General features: G+C 40.0%; 1 protein-coding gene across 1 annotated transcript in view; it reads left to right on the forward strand.

Annotated features, from left to right (window-relative positions):
* Positions 1-13,219, forward strand: part of ANKFN1 (ankyrin repeat and fibronectin type III domain containing 1) — a 481,998-nt gene that overhangs the window by 167,699 nt on the left and 301,080 nt on the right. Inside the window, exon 2 of the mRNA XM_059878382.1 lies at positions 9,478-9,518. The gene's annotated coding sequence lies outside the window, so the exon portion shown is untranslated. The remainder of the gene's footprint in view (positions 1-9,477; positions 9,519-13,219) is intronic.

The following is a 13,219-nucleotide window of genomic DNA, read 5'->3' on the forward strand; positions in this document are numbered from 1 at the left end:
ATAAATATTTTAGAACATATGAGCAATTTTTTACATTTATTTCCTTATTTTTATTTGGCTGTACTGGGTCTTAGCTGCAGCATGAAGGGATCTTTGATCTTCACTGTGGTCTGCGGGATCTTAGTTGCAGCATGTGGATCTAGTCCCCTGACCAGGGATTAAACCTGGGCCTCCCTTCATTGGGAATGCAGAGTCCTGGCCACTGGACCACCAGAGAGATTCCTGTTGAGGGGTTTTGGGTATAGAATTTCTAAGTGAGTTCTGTGTTTCCTAAGGAATAAAAACATGACTTCTGGGTTCCTAGCGCTGCTATTATTTCTTTTAGATTTACATATTAGGATCTGAAAAGTTACATGTTCAATAGCCCTTCGAATCAACATGTCAAAGAGTATGACTATAGCAATGGATCGGGCCTCCTTCCCTTCTCACCTAAATTCTACCTCCTATGCTATTGAACCTATTAGGTTCAATGCAAATCTGTTCTTCCCCCTGAAACCATGTAACTCAGTTTGAGACTTGAAACCCTGGTCTCAGGACTTAATGAAAGAAATGTGGGCTCTTGATGTCTCATCACAGAAAGGATTCAGTGAGAGACAAAGTGATAGGTAAGAAGAGGATTTATTTAGAGAGAAGTATATTCCACAGCTGGGTTATTTCATAGGCTAATGAGTGAGAGCCTATGAAATTACTGTATAGCCAAAGCTACGGTTTTTCCAGCAGTCATGTATGGATATGAGAGTTGGACAATAAAGAAGGCTGAGTGCCAAAGAATGAATGCTTTTGAACCATGGTGTTGGAGAAGACTCTTGAAAGTCCCTTGGACTGCAAGGAGATCAAACCTGTCAGTCCTAAAGGAAATCAATTCTGAATATTCATTGGAAGGACTGATGCTAAAGCTGAAGCTCCAATACTTTGGCCACCTGATTCAAAGAGCTGACTCATTAGAAAAGACCCTGATGCTGGGAAAGATTGAAGGCAGGAGGAGAAGGGGGCAACAGAAGATGAGATAGTTGGCTGGCACCACCAACTCAATGGACATGAGTTTGAGCAAGCTCCAGGAGATGGTGAAGGACAGGGAAGCCTGGCGCGCTACAGTCCATGGGGTCAGAAAGAGTTGGACAAGACTGAGTGACTGAACAACAATGAATGAGACAGTATGCCAGTTATTTTGGGAAAGGGATGGGGATTTCCAGGAACTGGGCCACTGCTCACTTTTTAACCTTCATGGTCAGTCTTGGAATTGTCATGGCACCTGTGTGTGTAATTTAGCTTGCTGGTATGTTACAATAAGCATATTCTGAGGCTCAAGGTCTAATGGAAGTTGAATCATCTGCTGTCTTGGACCTATTTGGTTCTAATCAGTTTATGTCATGTCCTTGGCCTATGTCATTCTTTCAAAGGTTATGCCTTCCCTCCTGTTTCACTCCCATATTCCTTTTCTAAGTTATTCCCCACCCAGTCCCCCAAAAATCACCTAATGTCAACTCACCCCACAGCCAATCTGCTGCCTGGTTCTGCCCACTCTCTTCAGCCCCTTATCTACTTACCTACCTATTGTCAATGTATCTAATTAATCTCTTTGATTTCTCTAACCTTTCTAACTATCCACCCATCTTTTTCTACTTCGGTCCCTCAACACTGTCATCTGGGTTAGTTTAATAACTTCTTCTGACTATGCTTCCTTTCTCCAGGCTGACCTAGCTGCAATCCACAGCTATGCTGCAACCAAGATATTTTTGACAAAACAAATACATTTATTGTTGTTGCTGTTCAGTAGCCAAGTTGTGTCCAACTCTTTGCAACCCCATGGACTATGCACATTAGGCTTCCCTTTTCCTAACTGTCTCACAGAGCTTGCTCAGACTTATGCCCAATGAGTCAGTGATGCCATCCAGCCACCTCATCCTCTGTCACCACCTTCTCCTCCTGCCCTCAATCTTTCCCAGAATCAGAGTCTTTTCCAGTGAGTCAAGTCTTATCCAGTAGTCAAAGTATTGGAGCTTCAGCATCAGTCCTTCCAATGAACATCCAGGACTGATCTCCTTTAGGATGGACTGATTGGATCTCCTTGCAGTCCAAGGCACTCTCAAGAGTCTTCTCCAACACCACAGTTCAAAAGCATCAATTCTTTGGCACTCAGCCTTCTTTATAATCCAAATCTCACATCTGTACATGACTACTGGAAAAACCATAGCCTTGACCTTTGTCAAGCCTGGACCTTTGTTGGCAAAGTGATGTCTTTGTGGTTTTTTTTTGGGGGGGGGGGGTGGAATTTTGTTATATAGCATTATTTTTGTTTTGTTTTGTTTTTTGTTTTTATTTTATTTATTTATTTTTTTTAATTTTATTTTATTTTTAAACTTTATGTAATGGTATTAGTTTTGCCAAATATCAAAATGAATCCGCCACAGGTACATGTATACCTGTGATGTCTCTGTTTTTTAATACTCTGTCTAGGTTTGTCATAGCTTTTCTCCGAAGGAGCAAGTGTCTTTTAATTGTGTGGCTGCAGTCAATATCTGCAGTGATTTTTGAGCCCAAGAATCCATTCATATCTCTCCCCTATTTTAGAAACCTTCAAATAAGCTTCTTGGCTTTCTGTTCAAGAAGGCTTTCAGTCCTTTACCAGGAAGGAATGCTCTAATTAACTCTTGCTTGTCTCTGTCCCCACCTCTGGCCACTTTTTCCTGTGGAATTTTTTGGTATAACTGTTTTGAGCTACTTAGGGTTCCCTCAGCTCCTGTCCTGTCTCTGGGCCTGTGCACATGCTGTCCTGCTGAGACTTCCCTAACGTGTTTTGCTCATCTTGAAATCTCAGCTCTGCTATTACTGCTCTGGGGGAGCTCTCTGCATCACTTTGGCCACTGTCCCCCCACATACCCTTCAAAATGCTTGGCAAGAAGTCCATGCTTGTTCTTTGGACATGTAAGTTTGGGACATTACTTCTCTTTGAAATTTATAATAAATATTAAAGTATTAAAAGGTCTGAGATTGCTGTAGAAAGACCTATGTCAATATCTTTAACCCAGCATTTCCCAAACTTACTTGAACATTTAACTTCTTTTCACAAATCCATCATCACCATTCTTTGGAAAAGTGTGGCTTAATCTGGTTTAGGAAGAACCTCCTTCTCTGATAATACCCCACATGTAGCAGTATCACAGTACTTACCATGTATGTCACTGTAATTGTAAAGTCATTTTTCTAGAACACCTTTCATGTAAATACCTTGGTGATTATATAATCACCACACTTTTGCCAATGTTAGATGTTCAATACCTGGGCCACATTTTAAGTATCTGGTATATGTTAATAAACACATTATTGACCAAAAGGACCATCTACTTTATTGCTATTGACAATTAATGTATACTATTTGAATAGGGTGTGCAATGAAATTGTTTGGCCAGAATATCCCCATATCCAGCATGGAATAGAATTCATAATATTATTGACATGTTTTCTGAGAATGACATGCTTATAAAGATTTCTTAATGCCCTTATCTTTAAGATGAGAGTCTACCTTGGTCTGTTATGTCAGCTTGGTTTCAAAGACGTTTTTTAATTGTTTTGGGACCCATATTTAGATTTTTTGCTGTTGCTTTGTGTTTTATTTTTGAGAAGACCATGACTAAAGAATACATAAAGTGTATTTAACTTGAAGAGAACACTTAAACTCCGCATTTGGCTTGAGGGTCCTGAGAACATGGAGACTGACCCCATACCGCTCAGCTGAGAGGTCCTAGCCTACCAGCTCATCCCCCAGGAAAAGATTCCACCTTCACCTCTCACCACTGGCAGATCTCCCTACTATTTAGGAGACCCCAAGAGTCTCCCTGCATATGGGCTGAGGACCCCGCCTCTCTTATGAGTCAGGAGATCTGGATGTCCAGACGAGTAATAGTGGGGAGAGAAAATGTACAAAGCATTAATGGTAACTTAGCAGCTTGAAGGGGGTAAAAACAACATAATCAGAAAATGTAGCTCTCTGTGAGGAACCTTTTAAAAAAAGAAGCCAGAAGAACTCTAAAAGAAAATAATATAAATTTCTAAGGAGACTACAGAAGTTATTACAAAGGAGCAATCTGAGGAAAAGAAAGAGTTCTTGGAACTCAAAAACATTGCTGAAAAAGGAATTTAGTACCTTGAAGCTCAGATGGAAGAATTATCACATACAGAAAAAAAAATCTCAAAGAAATGGAAATTATGAGTGGAAAATGAAAGTTACACATGGAGGATGCATCCTATTGTTGGTAGAGGGTGAATAGATTCAATCTTCTTGAAAACCTCCATTTAATATTAAGCTGCAAAGATCCTGTCAATAAAGTGTTCACAATTCTAAGAACTACCCTAAAGTATAGGCATGTGAGTCTAAAAAAAGAAGTTCAAAATGCTTTCTCATTGCAAGCTTATTGTAGTAGCTAAAAAGCACATGCAAGCTAAATGTTCATCAATATGGGACTGGTTAAATAAATTAGAGCATTACATAAATAAGTTTCTATTTAGTCACTAAAAAAAATGAGGAGATGTATATATACTGACTTGAAATATATGTCCACAAAAACTATTAAAAGATAAAAGCATATTTAACAAAATTACATAGTATGACCTTGTTTTGTTGAAAGAATGTTAATGATATTTGTGTATATGTCTAAAGGTTTATGTATGTATATTTGCTTTCATAAGCATAAAAAACAATTTGGAATAATGCCTTCACATACTATTGACAACTTTACCTCTGGGAAATGAGGCTGGAGTGTTGGACAAGAACATTCACTTCTTTGTATACTTTAGAATAAATCTGGGAGGTTCTGAACACTTTTTCATTTTGGTGCTCTTTCATATTTTCCAAAATTTCTGTAATGAAAATAGCTTATTTAATTAAACTTTTACTGTTTAAAGCTAGAAAGAAATCAAAACACAAGAAGTCACATATAAGTAAACTTGGCAAGGCAATGGAAGAAGGGTTTGTTGAGATCTCAGCAAAGGCAGAGTCAATACTAGGAAAAAAAACAACAGTGAAATCCCAATACCATAACAGAAGCTATTTGAAATGTTTATAAAATTCATAAAACACTACAGCAAATAAATAAATGAGCTACTGTTAACAGAATTATTAACAATCATGAAAAGCCAATCAACTATGATTTTTTAAAGACAAGCCCACTTTGGGTTAAATCAAGACCCAAGGTCAGAGAAAAAAGAGATTGAATGTGGCATATTTTATAATCAGTTAAGGACTATTTTTGACTCACATAGAAAGTACAGCTCTTTGTCTGCTGATTCCTCACTTTGTACTCAGTAAAGACAGTCATAAGCACCCTATGTTGGTGCTTAGAATGGGCAAGGTCTCTGCCAAGGGCTTTATATGCGTATTCCTCTGATAAGCACAGCAATCTTAGGAGAGATGTAGGTGCCGCATGTTACAGGAAAGGCATTGAGCTACGTAAAGACTGATGGACACACATGTGATGTCAGAAACTGAACAAGCGTAAGGTTGAATGACTGTTAGAGGTCACACAGGGGGTCAGTGGAGGATCTGACACTGAACTACCAGCCTCTAATACTGTTGTCTCTACCTTCAGTGTGGGAGCTGTGGGCAGAGACCCTCAAACTCTCAAGAGCCCAGCACATGAAGAAGTGAAGAGGATCCACCGTTCACAAATGATAATTTTTACCCAGTAACTGGCGTATTCTACTTGTATGAAACCTGCATTGGTTTTCTTATTTTCCTGTGTAACTTAAAAGACTATTGGTTCCCAGCATTCCTGGGATTAAGTGAGATAAAGAACAAGTATTCTAGTGTGTGTGTGTGTGTGTGTGTGTGTGTACACTCACGCTCTGTCCCTCAGTCATGTCTGAATCTTTGCTACTCCATTGACTGTAGCCCACAAGGCTCCCCTGTCCAGGGGAATTTTCCAGGCAAGAATACTGGTGTGGATTGCCATTTCCTTATCCAGGGGATCTTCACAACCCAGGGATTGAACCCATATATCTTACATCTTCTGCACTGGCAGGCAAATTCTTTACCACTGCGCCATGTGGGAAGGCCCTATTCCTACCATGCCAATAAGCAAATAGTTTAAATTAACATAAAATAGAATTAGTTCTATATTCAGAATAAAAAAGTGATAGCCACTTCATCTCAAAATTTATAATCTTGGACTAGCAGGAAGTAACATTGTATATTACCGAGAGGAATAGGTATACTGATTTGACTCCATGTGTGATATTACTCAAACAATGACATTGGCACTGATGAATTTTTTTGCTGTCATAAAATTTTAAACAGCAGACAACTCAAGTCAAATATTTCAATCAGCATAAGCATTCATTTTCTTAAAAAGTGTCAATCATAAGTTACAGATCATAACCAGATGGTATCAGCCACAAAAAGCAGACTGGGAGAAGTTGAGAGAGATAGGTGATGCAGAGAATCCTTTGGTTGGACACCTTGGCCTAGAGCTCCAGGGCTGTCAGTTGACAGATCTCAGTAATCACCAGAGCATAGGAGACTGGATTTCTAACAAGGAGACCGGAGATGGTATCCGAGTGCTTTGGACAAGGCCCAGGCCTGTGGACCTGGCGATTGAATCAGACCCAAGCACTACCATGAGCTGAGGATGGTAGATTGCTGTCCTTGCACATCTTATGAGCGTGGTTCCTGTGCTGGGTACAGGCAGAGACACGTTGTGTGCTGTGTCTCCCCAAGGCGGGAGCAAAGGTTCAACTTCCATAACTAAGGTAATCCAGGATTGATATCAGAAGAGCCCATCCGTGACCCCCTGAAGATTCCCATGGGGTGCAAGGACGGACTCTGCTGAGATGCATACAGGGTAAGGCAAATGGTGGCCTGGTCTCCTGATTCTCAAAGGAGCCAGTTCCTCCTGCCCAGCGCCTGTGCCCTTGATGATGTCCCTTCCCCTGGTGTGCTCTACTCTCCGCATTTGCTCTCTTAACTCCTACCCTGTGGCCACAATAGCACCTCTTGTAGGCATGCGGACTCATCACACTAGCAGTGTTAGCTGTTATCATTAATATGGACTTTTCATCAGATATTATCCTAACACTTCCCCAATTAGAATTCCCTGATTTCTCTTTCTAGATTGAATCCTCAAAGACCACCTTCCCACCTCACTGAGCACCTTGTAATTTTGCACTGTGTCACCTCATGATCTTTCCAAGTGTTTAGTTATCTCTTCAATCACACATTATCATGAGGGCAGGGAATGTATGATTAGTGCCCACCACAGAGTCCTTCACATACGAGGCACTGAAGGAACATTTAGCAAGTGAGCTAATCATTAAAGTGAAGGGCTCTCTTTCTCCTTTAAGAACTCAGGTTTTCTTTTTCAAATGTGGAAGTAAGCTTAGAAAAGCAAAGGCAAGTTTTTATGGTTTTTAATGGTCTGTAAAACCTCACCACCACAATGTTCTTAATGGTTTTATTTATTTTGTACACCAAGAAAAACGATTGGTCCTACCGCATTAGGTAGCTACATAAGTTAGTCTCAAGGATGGTTTTGAATAGTTTTCAAAGTAATCAATGATATTTCTGTGAAATTGTTGCCCAAATGAAGAGCTATTATCCAGTGAATCGGCGAAGTAAGGGACAGTTTTCTTTACTGATACTTTCAAAGCTAAAGAAGAAGCTGTTATGTGAGGCAGTAGTAAAAACTTTTCTCAGTAGGTGAGAACATTCTAAGTCTGTTTCCTAGCAACAATTTCCTCAAAGGAACTGAAGAGCTCAAAATTTCAGAGGAATCCTCGATACACTTTTTGTTTGAGGGGCAAGAGCTGGGTGGCAGGGGAGTGAGGGGAATGTATGTAGGGGGCAGGGCAAGTGATCCTAATTCCTTCAAGTTAGTGATACATGTGACATTTTTCTGACTCTCACCATAGGGTCCATCTAAAAAATTCAACTCAATAAAAATGCATCATGCACCTGCCTTACGTAAAAGCTCTGAAAGAAGAATATCCTTGTTTTGTTTTGTTTTTTCCTGGGCCCGGCCATTCAATAATTTAGTACATTGTCAATCTAGGAACCCCAACCCCAATCATCTCTATGATTATAAACAAGGAATTAGGTGGCTTACTAAAATACTTAGGGATTTTCCAATGTGGATTTGGATCTAATTCAAATTATTAACATTCTCAGCAGTTGGAAAAAATAAGATTCGAGGGAGGCCATCTGGGAGAGAAATTTGGGAAACTGGTACAGTTTTGACTGCCAAGAGTGGAGACATTCCCACCCAAGCAAAATGGTCTCTGTAGCTACCTTTCTAGCTCCAATTCCATGAACTTGTTAGTTTTCCAAGTTGGCCTTCTGATAGTAATAATAACAATAACAGTAACAATACCAGGTAGCACTCTCTTCAGTATGGGCCAGCCTTATATTACTACCTGACATGTATTATCTTATTTAACCGTTACATCAGTTCTTTGAAATAGCCACTATTTTTATTTCTCTCCATCCCAAAGCATTGAGTCAATTTGCCAAAGTCACGCTATTACTAAAAATGGCAGAGGCTGGAAAAATATTGCTCACCGAGGTGACTCATCTGACTCATCCAGATCCATGTGGGTGGCGTGACGAGTGACATGATCTTTTTGTCAGGCTGAGGACATTGTGACTTGACTGCTCAGGCTGGGAGATGACTGGGATCATTTGAACCTCACAACCCAAACACTTCACATCAATCATGGTGACTTACCTGCCATTCTCAATAAACCTACCACCCTGAAAAATACCCTTTTGGATATAGCCACAATGGATTTTTTAAAAATGGATTTGGAAGCGAATTGTCTGGTGGGCTGCCACCTTGAACAAATTGCCGGCACACCCAGCAGACTCCCTCCAAGCATGGGCACAGTCTAATTGTCCCTCTTTTTTCACTGCTGTCTTGAACGAAGAGAAACTTGGCATTTATTTCAACCTTCCCCTGCCCCCAGAAGACTTGGAAAAGTTTTCTTGGAAAAGAAAACTTGTCCACTTATCCCAATAAGCATGAATTGAGAAAATCGTAATTTTCAGGAGGAGTCTCAGTTAATGGAACAAAGGGTCGGACCTGGTCCTTCTAGAACAGGGTATGCAGTGAGTACGAACCAGGAGCAAGAGGGTGATGAACTGAGCCAGCAGCCTGTGCAACCAGACTCCATATCTCCTCTCACCAGGATCAGACCTGGGAGACAAGTGAGCATCAAGGGATCTCAAAATTGGAGGATGCTCCGGACAGGGAGCTGAGCGTGCAGTGAGGCATCACCATTGACTCACGTGCTTTCTTTGTGGACTGCAGGTCCCTGTGCCTCCAAGAAGAGTTTCCCAAGAAAAAATGGTTTCATCTCTAAGCTTCTCATTTTTTCAAACGAGAAAACATATTCGAAGGCTGCACCTTTGGAGGCAATTCAATGCCCTCTTCACTTGTAATTGGTCACTCTGCATTTTTTTTAACACAGTTTTTTCTCTCTTTGTTTCAGAGGCTACCACTTAAAGACAGGCATTTCACTTGCAGTAAAATGTAAGTACATTTCCTCCTTGAAATGTATCTCCTTCTAGCTCTAATTCCTAAAAGCTCCTAATCTTTACATCCCACATTGCTGAATTTTTCAAGTCTGGCTCAACAAATGCAGTTTAAATCTAATATTTCACACTCTTGATTTGTGTAATGTTGTGGAACATTTTATAAACCATTTAGGAAGCAGATTGAACCTGGCTGTGGTTGTGAGCAGGTTACCTCTAAAAGAAGGCTAGAAAAAAAGTAAGGAGGAAAGAATTAGACAGCATTCTTTTAGACATTATGAGAGTGTGACAGCATGCTTTTGAATATTCAAGTTCTCTCGCAAATGGCTGACTACTCTTTTTTTTTCTTTTTTTTTTAAATTTTATTTTATTTTTAAACTTTACAATATTGTATTAGTTTTGCCAAATATCGAAATGAATCCGCCACAGGTATATTACTCTTTGTCCGGGTGACCCTTGGAGTCACAGATTGTTTTCCGTTTAACAATACTGTAGTTATCTTAATAATTCTTTCCTATGTATGCTGCATTATAGCCACTCTCTAGACTGGTGTTCTTTCTAGAATGACTCTCTTGAGTATTACATTTCTTTATTCTTGGTACTCTCAGCGTCCCTACCCAAATTACAACCCCTCTCTATTTTAAAAGACAAAATTATACCAGGTCTGAACTGGCAGTTCTGAGTATTTTAGAGTTTTGCCTTTGAGAATTAGGATGTGACTATTTTTTTCTTTTTTTTAATTAAAATGTATCTAACAATTTTAGCCAGATAATATGAACATTCCATCTGCCTCTGGAATAATTTGATTATGAGAATCTAAGAACAAAGACATCTAATGTTCCTTACCTTGCAACATATATCACAAATTCTTAAAACAGGAAAGTCCCACCAGTCACACTAGACTCTATTGTGCAAGTTCAAAAAGCAGAGGATAAATGTGGATTCAGTATGAAGACTCTCGATATTCAATAGTAGTTTAAGTGGTAGTGAGTTTCTTGTCACTCTGGATAAGTAAGTAGGAGACCAACAATGCCCAGCTCCTGATTCACACAGAATCTCTACTGGAAGGTCCATCTCAGCAGTCACTGAAGCATTTAATTAGACATCTTGGACCAGAGAGAATCCAGAGGTCTCACTTAAATTTTACATATTATGCATGTTCTAATAGATTCTCTTTGAATCATTCAGACCCTGAGAGCAATGATGTGCTCAGGTGAACTGTAAGAAAAACTTAGGTTTTACTGACTTCCCTGGATGATGTCTTCTGTTTGTTCTCTAGAAGAAATTGATCCCACTGCTATTCCCCAAATATCTAAATGTCAGCACAAGAAACATCACCCTTAAAATCATTTACATTTTATGTCTAAGTATTATGCACTCACTGGAATTTGTAAAATGTCAAGTTCTGTGTTATACTGCTTTGGTATTTATTACATTATCAAGACACCTTCATGCTATACATGATTTAAGCAGCTTTTCCCAATAGAGTCATTCTAGATTTTATGAGCAATCTTCCTTTTCACGTGCTATCATGAGTATTGTATAAAGGGTAACTTTTGACTGTACTCTCTCCTTTGAACATAGAATGCCATTCAGGAAACACCACCTGTGTTTCTTCCCTGAATATTCGTATTTGGCAGATCTTTTTCATACAGAGTCTGGTTATTACATTTACACTGCTTTTAAATAATTTAATGTTAAATACTAAAACATGGTTGATATATGTTCATGGTAAAAATTAAGTGAAGGGCAATTTAAAGCAGCATTTTAAGTCATTATATGCAAATATGCAACTATAAACACATATATTGGAGAAGGCAATGGCAACCCACTCCGGTGAATCCCAGGGACGGGGGAACCTGATAGGCTGCCATCTATGGGGTCACACAGAGTCGGACACGACTGAAGTGACTTAGCAGCAGCAGCAAACACATATATGACTGTTAGCTCAAGATCTCTTGATCAAAATTTCAGCTGAAAACACCTAGATTGAGGGTGGGGGGCGGAAATCTAGTTATGTCACTTTGGGTAATTTATGATCATTTTATTTTTACATTTTTTTCTCAAAGACATACAAAGTGCTTGGTGACCTAGTTTATTAATTCTTAGCAAACTTGCACTAGAATTTTATACCATCTATGTACCTTTCCACATCATCTCAGAGCAACTGGCTCAAAGTTGGTCTGACCTGTGGAGTCATGGAAACGCGTTCAAATCATCAGGCTATTGTGACTGGGGTTCATTTTGGCAGCCAGACTCAATAGGCCCCTCTGGAGTTGGCCTTGTGTCCTAATGATGATGGTATTATACAGTCAATACAAATGGAGAACCACCTAATCAGCACTCCATTCAAACAAGGCTTCCATCCCCAGTGACTGGCAGGAGGCTTTGCAAGTAAAGGTCCTGGGAATGTATATGCGCCAAGTAAAACCCCAGGCCCACTGTGGGGGAGGGAGGGCAGCCTTACGCAAGTCAGGAAGGGGTGCTCACTGCAGCAAAAGGGCAGGTGGTGAACGGAGCTCAGGAGAAAGAACAAGAAGGTGCATGTCTGATTCCCGGATCACTCTCTCAGAAATGGTATGATTTTTGAGAATTTTAGTTAACCTCTCAATTTCTAAGTATCCGTATTATGGCTGGGTGGAGAATGAACAGGGAAGAAAAACATTTTCTTACCTCCGTCTAAGGGTGGTTGTGATAACAGCATAACATTTCAGAAAGATTTTATCATCTAAAAATGCTTTCTATCTTCAAAGGATTCTTATTAATTATCGGAGGCACTTTTTTTTTTTTTTTTTTTTGCTGTTTTTCTGTGGAAGTCCCAGGGGAGCAAACTTTAGGTCTTAAAATCAATATTTCACAATAGAAGAAAAAGAACTATATGGAGCCATAACGTACCCCTGGAAAGACTTGTACCCACATATTTTGTTTCTTTTCAATTACACGTACTCTTTAGGACCACTGCCTCTGGTGGGAGAACTGTCTTCTGGGTGGTATGGATGAGAAAGTTGCCAAACAAACCTGAATTATCCAGAGGCCTGTAAAATGCACAATTGCTTTTTAAGAGGCCTGGTGATATTGTGTGTTCCTTTCGATTTTTGGCAGTAACGATTTTCTGCAATTTGTGGTTTTGCGATTTTTCTTTACGCAGACAACACTCTGGCTCTCATTCAATGCCCCACTGGTTGGGGGCAAGAGGGGAGGAGAGAAAGAGAGAGAGATTCCCTGGGGCTCTATCCACTCCAGAAAAAGAAGGAAATGTTAATGAAATAAGTCAGAAAGAATGCTTGAGACTCGTGGAAGCTGGTTGGTTAGTAGGGAAGAAGCAACTTTTAATAAATAGCCAAATGTGGTTGGGATTTTATCAGGGGCTTCTCTGGTGGCTCAGAGGTTAAAGCATCTGCCTCCAATGAGGGAGGCCCGGGTTCGATCCCTGGGTCGGGAAGATGCCCTGGAGAAGGAAATGGCAACCCACTCCAGTGTTCTTGCCTGGAGAATCCCATGGATGGAGAAGCCTGGTAGGCTACAGTCCACGGGGTCGCAAAGAGTCTGACACGACTGAGCGACTTCACTCACTCACTCAGTCAGGGGCTTTCATCAGCTACGCAAAGCTGATGAAACTCCTTAACTCCTCTTGACTCTCCACTGGGCTTCGTCTAGATTGCAATATCAATCTATTTTCTTTTCCTATATTTGATAAGC

Source organism: Bos taurus, chromosome 19 (assembly GCF_002263795.3).
Source record: "Bos taurus isolate L1 Dominette 01449 registration number 42190680 breed Hereford chromosome 19, ARS-UCD2.0, whole genome shotgun sequence".
Taxonomy (NCBI): Eukaryota; Metazoa; Chordata; class Mammalia; order Artiodactyla; family Bovidae; genus Bos; species Bos taurus.